The following is a 6,731-nucleotide window of genomic DNA, read 5'->3' on the forward strand; positions in this document are numbered from 1 at the left end:
CCGAGGAAAGGTGTCCCTCGGTATATTCCGAGGAAGATGTCCCTCGGTATATTCCGAACGTTTTTTTTATAAACAGATCGATCGATGGATATATGTCCAAAAACGCATCGATCGATGAACTTCCGAGGAAATATCCCGACGAAGTTCTCCCTCGGTATATTCCGAGGAGATTTCCGACAAACTAGTGATCCTCGTAATTTTTTCGGAAATTTATTTCCTCGGAATTCCGTCGGAAAATTCCGAGGGATTTCCGAGGAAAGAAGAAATTCCGAGGAATTATTTCCGAGGACTTGTTTCGTCGGTATGTCGTCGGATGAAATTCCGACGATTTTTTCCCTCAGTATCCTTGCTGTTTTCTTGTAGTGAAAAGATCAGTTCAAGAAAATAAAAACTAATACCAAAAGACTAGTCCCTGTCTATGGAAACTACCTCGTTAACTAAAATCAAGATATAAAAATTTTATTATGAAGAATTGATTGTGTTTAGTTACCTTCCATGGAAGACTAAGACATGGACCATAGTTGCGGACAAAGTGGCAAACCCAAGACCATATGTAACCGCAAAGAAAGTGCTCATATGGATAGGGCCAGTCTTTGCATAGATGTCTCGGTCCAGATGGAACTTGTTATCAATGATGCTCAAAACATCATAAGACGAGCCATTCCCCATGAAAAGCCCACTTGAGAAGATGGGATATGTTTTGGCATTGTAAAGATTAAGCCAATAGCAAATCGGAGTGACGACATACACGACCACCACAAAACCAACGGTAACGTTGATGGTAGCGAAGATCGGGCTAGCGAGTGGACTGCCAAGGTAAGAACTAATTGTAGCCCAATCAATACCAACTGCGCCAATACCAAGACCTTGTTCACCTGAACCGAGTTGGTTAACCAAAACCGAATTTGGGCTAAGCCAACAGACCCATGAAATGGAAGTTATCATTGTGAATAGATAGCCTGGGAGAATGTAGTATGCGAAGCTAGTCACAAGGACTATGAGGAAGAATTGGATTCGGGTCATGCCACCCTTTTTCTTCTTTTCCTTCTCGTGCAAGGCACTACAGTGGTATAGTGAACTAATTAAGTAGTTGAACACTAATCATGAAAAAAATATTGGGAAAATTGTTTTTTAGAGCAAAAAAATGAAAACTATGTTCCTTTAGACTAATCTCATATATGTTATGTCCCATTAGGCTAATTATTTTCAAAATGGCAATAATGCCCTTAAAATTATAATTTTTAAATATAATAAATAGTGGGTACGATTAAGCGGGATCGATCGATCCGAAATTACAAGATCGATCTTGATCATTATGCAGAACAAAAAAACGCGGAGCATATACTGATCGACCTGGTCCATTTCACTCCATACAGATGGACCGATCACGAATTATAGACCGATCGATCCGTGGAAGCATAGATATGAATCATGGTAGAAATAATGTGAAATTTTTGTGAACAATCAATGGAATATAGAAGACGGTGTGAGAAGAAGGTTACCACTTTTTTTTGTTTTTTTTTAAATCGTTTTTTTCAAAATATAAAAGTGAATATTCTCAAATATCTTGTTTCCATATTTTTATGAACTGATTTCTTATCCGTAGAATACAGCTAGTATGTAGAAATCAGTTTCTACAGGTTTCAGGTTTTTAGAATTATAGTAATGTGTAGATTTTGATTTCTACACGTTTTAGATTTACAGTAAATCTATAGAAGTCGGTTTCTACGTGTTTTAGATTTATATTAATGTGTAGATTTTGATTTCTAAAGATTTTAGATCGGTAGGTTAAGCGTGGAATGTGTATTCTAAATATTTTTAGAATACTCTTATTTACGTAGATCACGTATTCTAAATATTGTAGATTCAATGAAAATAGTGGATTTCGTTTTCTACTTCGTACGATGTCATTTCTACTTTATTTAGAACATAATCTAAAATTTATGATTTAAACATTTTTAGAACTTAAAAAAATACCACTAAGTTCATATATGTATTTTATCAATAATTTCTATTTTTTCCAATTTTTTTTGTTTGTAAAACTATTTATTAAATTTATTTTCAAAAATATTAAAAAGTATTATAGGCAAAAATGGCACAAAATAGATATTAGTATAAAAAGAAATAGTTATCATTTTTTTGTTCTAAAAACATAATTTTCCCAATAATATTTATATAAATGTGTGATAAATAGTATTACCTGAATAGAGACACCTGAACTAAATTGCTTGGCCACCACATTTCACCTGGCTCAACAAGGTGCTTACGGAATAGACCAGCCCACCCAAATCCGAGAAACTACAAAAGAGTTTTCATAGGTGAAAAATGTAAGAAAATAATCCACCAGTGGTCTCATATATTGTAAAAGTAATTATCAGTAAACTTCGAACCAACGCCAACAATATCTTTGACTTGGACAAAAAATGAGTTTCAAAAAACTTAAAGAAGTAAATAAAGTAACAAAATTCTTAGTTTTGCTAGTTAAATGTTTGTAACATTCGATTTGACTATTAGAATATAAATTCCTACTAACGAAATTGAATGAATAAACACAAATATTGCAAACAATCCAAACGATGAATTCTCTAACTTAAAAAAGTTAAATAAAGTAACAAATTTATTAGTTTAGCTAGTTAAATGTTTGTAATGTTCGACTTGACTATTAGAATATAAATAATATAAATTCCTACTAGAGAAATTGAATGAATAAATACATAATATTGCAAACCAATCCAAATGATGGATTCTCTAACTGAACAACAACGAAAAAAGAGAATCAGTAACATATAACTACATCCGAATTTAAAACAGCCAAATTACTTCTTCTTTTTTGTAACAAAAACAACCAAATTACATATTTCTAAAATTCTTAACAAACGATAGTAACGATTCTTTAGTTCAAATAGAAGAAAGGGGATTGCATGCTTAAATTTAGGGCACAGAAGAAACATTTTACCTGAGTAGTGATCATTATGAGAAAAGCCTGTAGAAACGGAAGAGATCTCTTATAGTAAAGCTTAATAGCACTAAGTATATGAGTCGCATAAACCGTTCCTGCTCCAGAATTGGCAAAAATCGTGATCATAACATGTTCCTTGCATTAAAAGGACCAGGATTCATGTTAAACTCCCACCTTGATCCTTCCAAGTACTTCTTATTTGGAAGCACTCTAGCCATCAGATGACCGAGCGGCACGACCGCTATCTGAGCAGAGATTCCGGTTATTGACAATGGCATCCGTCTGTACCAGAAAAACTGGTTTATGAACGATAGTATGATACAAGCTCCAAGACCTAAAACCCACATTCTAAAAGTGAGAACCGGTAACGTTGGATCATCGGTTTTTGGGACGGTTAACTCAACCTCCTCCACCGCGCACCGGTCTAACTCATCGACGCCTTCTTCTATTTCCATGGCTGCGGTCGAGGGCTTTACAGTGGACCCCTTTACAGTCGCCGCCATTGGAAAAGATAGGAAAGCTATTTTTGGACTGGTAATGAGTATCGTGGGAGGTGTGGTGAATCTTATATAAGGTTAACGGTGAAAAGAAAAAGATGTAGATTAGGCGAAGATTCTCGTTATTGAATCTAATCACATCTTTTTCCGTAAAATTCGATGTACTAGTTTTACTGATTAATTAACAGATATACCTTAATCGTTAACATCACTTGTTATCCAAAAATATTTAAACAAAATTGAGTAGGAAAACATCATCTAAAAGCAAAGTTGAACCAATCAAATTTAGCTTTCGTTTGTTACCTTTTAAAAATATTTTTAAAATCTCGAGAATGTTTAAAACTCAACATTATACTCGTGTATCTATGCAATGTTTTGAAAACCCCACCGAACATTGACTCAACATTATAGTTGGGGCAATAGTCGGACTGGTCTAACCGGTTCAATCGGGATCTAATGTTTTGACAAATTGCTGAGACTCGATCTCTTCACATATGCTACGTCTTACGTGTATATTTAGGCAATTAATCTTGTCACAATTCTTTTATGTAGCATTTTAATTTTGTTGCATTACTCTATTTGTATATGATTAATCTACCGGATAATTTTTTTTTGTCAAAGGAATTCTACGAACATACTGGATCAGTTATTTTGGATATATTTGGACACATTCAAAAATTTACAAAACTTTAAAAGAATTTAAAAAACTAATTTCCACTAAAAATTGCATAAACTACTATAAATTTTTCGGAGCATAATTATAGTAAAAGACTACGTTCATATAAACTTTAGTTTTTGAAAAAAAAAAAAAAAAAAAAAAAAAAAAAAAAGACCGTATCATCCCCACGCACAAAGCAAAAACTAAACTGTTTTATACAGTGCTTGCCTTGGAAAAATGTGAAAGGAAGCTCGTGCTTCTGGTCGTTAAAAATTATAAATTTTTGCGGCCAACTTTTTTCTATAAGTTACTATTAATTCAGTGGAAAGTCTAAATTGGTAAAAAATTAGATTAACATTAGTATTAACAGTATCAATATGCCGCAGGAGTTTTATACTTTTGCTAAACTGTGTAATTAGATGATTAGTAGAGTAGTATGAGTATGATATTTAAAATTATTATAAAAATTAGTATATAATATATAATATATTTATTTTTAATGAATATATTTATAATATCTATATAAATATATTAACATATAAATTTAAAATGATATATAATTGATTTATTTTATTTAATAATTTAAAAATTATGTTTATATCGAAAAATATTTAAATATCTATTTTTAAAAATAATTTTTTCACATTTAAAATAAATTAAATTATATTTTAAATGTGAAATTCTATTTTTTTAAATATTTGTATTGTAAATTAATTTTAGAAATCAAAATTTTATTCTCTGGACATAAAAATAATTTTATGATATTATTAAATAAAATAAATGAATTAATCATATATTTTTCTTAATTTTATAAATTATAAATGCAAATATTCTTTTTAAAACTTCATATGAGAACATTGGCCAGAAAACATCAGCATTTAGTAAATGTTTCTCTAAATGTTTTTCTAACAATTGTTGATTGGATAATGTAGAGCATAATGCTAATGTTAATGCTCTACCAATTAAGAGGGTGTTATTGGTTTATGTATTTTAATGGATTTCAAAATTTAAACTAACTTCAGTGTTATTGGTTCTATGATTTTAAAATTCAAATTAAAATACATTGTTATTGGTTTTATGATTTTGAAACATATTTTAAAATCAAAGTGTTATTCAATGGCAAGTATTTATTTAAAGATTTGATTTAGAATTGGATTTGAGTGGATTTTAAAGTGTTATTAGGGTGAAAATATAAAGGAAAAAATATCAAGTTCAACCTTGTTATTTTCATTGCATTTGTATTATTAGGGTTTTTCAGTTTTTATGTGGTTCCCCTTTGGTTGCATCATGACACCATCACATGGGTGGTGAGATACCAATCGGTTCTCTGCTAAACGTTTGTGGGAAGCTATTAGGCCAAGACAAGGTCTACTCGTACACTACAAGAAAACAGCGGCATACTGAGGGAAAAAATCGTCGGTATGTCGTCGGAATAACGCTATTCCGACGACATACCGACGAAAAAAGTCCTCGGAAATAACTCCTCGGAAATTCATCTTTCCTCGGAAATCCCTCAGAAATTTCCGACGGAAATCCGAGGAAATTCATTTCCTCGGAATATTCCGAGGACTTTTTTCGTCGGAAATTCCTCGGAATATTCCGAGGAATATGTCGTCGGAATATTCCGAGGGATACACTTCCTCGGAATATTTCCAAAATTCAAAAAAAAAATTATAAATTTATTTTTTTAAATTGAAATTCAAAAATATAAAATTAAAATTGAAATAGAAAACATATTTAAAATACAAAAAATAATAAAATAGTTTTTATAAATAAAAAAATGTTTTATAAATACAAAATTAATTTTAAAATATGAAATCATCTTTTATAAATCCAAAAATCAAATTTATATACAAAAACGTTTTGTAAAATCGAATTTATATAAACGTTTTGTAAATACAAAAATAATAAACAATTTATAAAAAAAATTCTAAATCAATTCAACACAACCAAATCACAATTCTAAACCTATTACACAACAAATCACAATCCTACCCAATCACCCTAACAAAAATCTATCAAAAAACTTCTAAAATCATCAAATCTACTTAAAAACCTAACAAATAGGACCTAAGAGAGTGGGATAAGGTCCTTACATGATTTGTAAAGGAATGGAAAGGATTCGCCGGAGAGATCGTCGCGAGAGAAGGTGGAGAACGCCGGAAGGAGAGAGAGATCGCCGGAGAGGAAGAAGAGAGAAATGGGGAAGAAGAGAGAAATGGGGAAGAAGAGAGAAATGGGGAAGAAGAGAGAAATGGGGAAGAAGAGAGAAATGGGGAAGAAGAGAGAAATGGGGAAGAAGAGAGAAATGGGGAAGAAGAGAGAAATGGGGAAGAAGAGAGAAATGGGGAAGAAGAGAGAAATGGGGAAGAAGAGAGAAATGGGGAAGAAGAGAGAAATGGGGAAGAAGAGAGAAATGGGGAAGAAGAGAGAAATGGGGAAGAAGAGAGAAATGGGGAAGAAGAGAGAAATGGGGAAGAAGAGAGAAATGGGGAAGAAGAGAGAAATGGGGAAGAAGAGAGAAATGGGGAAGAAGAGAGAAATGGGGAAGAAGAGAGAAATGGGGAAGAAGAGAGAAATGGGGAAGAAGAGAGAAATGGGGAAGAAGATGCGGTTC

At 32.0% G+C, this 6,731-nt stretch overlaps 1 pseudogene; it reads right to left on the reverse strand.

Annotated features, from left to right (window-relative positions):
* The window catches only part of LOC106333939, a 7,678-nt pseudogene extending 4,216 nt beyond the window's left edge, over positions 1-3,462 (reverse strand).
* Positions 3,463-6,731: the final 3,269 nt, after the last annotated feature.

Source organism: Brassica oleracea, chromosome C3, assembly GCF_000695525.1.
Source record: "Brassica oleracea var. oleracea cultivar TO1000 chromosome C3, BOL, whole genome shotgun sequence".
NCBI classification, from domain to species: domain Eukaryota; kingdom Viridiplantae; phylum Streptophyta; class Magnoliopsida; order Brassicales; family Brassicaceae; genus Brassica; species Brassica oleracea.